Genomic DNA, 509 nt, shown 5'->3' with positions numbered 1-509 from the left:
AAGGCTGAAAAGAATGAAGAAATGAAGGCCTGAGGATCGCCGAGTACACTTGGCGAGTCGCCGAAGGATCTTCCTTCGACTTTTGTTCCAGTGTGCTGAGCCCTGAAGGAAATGATCAAGTCGGCGGAGATAGGGAGAAGTTGGCACATCGCCGAGAAGTTCCGTGAATAAGTACCATGTCACCCAATGACCCAGAGAATGACGATGTTGAAGGCTAGTGCAAGACGGCGATGAACTACACCAAAGGGCTAATCGCCGAGTTGATCGACGATTCCGATTAACGACGCCGAATGATCCGTTGCAGCACAAATCTGTGAAAACTATAAATACTAGTTAGAGTTGTAGTTTTAGGTGTGGAACAATTATTATAATTTTCATATAAAATAGTACTTTTTTGATATTTTTTCTCTAAGTTTGAGAGGGTTTTGAAGACTTGAAGAAAAAGAGGGTTTCATCTCTAGGGATTTGGACTTGGGTCTTTTGGATTCTTCATTCTTGGCCTGTATCAA

The sequence above is a fragment of the Solanum tuberosum genome, unplaced genomic scaffold (assembly GCF_000226075.1).
Source record: "Solanum tuberosum cultivar DM 1-3 516 R44 unplaced genomic scaffold, SolTub_3.0 scf00176, whole genome shotgun sequence".
Taxonomy (NCBI): domain Eukaryota; kingdom Viridiplantae; phylum Streptophyta; class Magnoliopsida; order Solanales; family Solanaceae; genus Solanum; species Solanum tuberosum.
The sequence above is the reverse complement of the archived record's forward strand: the minus strand, read 5'-3'. Positions refer to the sequence as shown.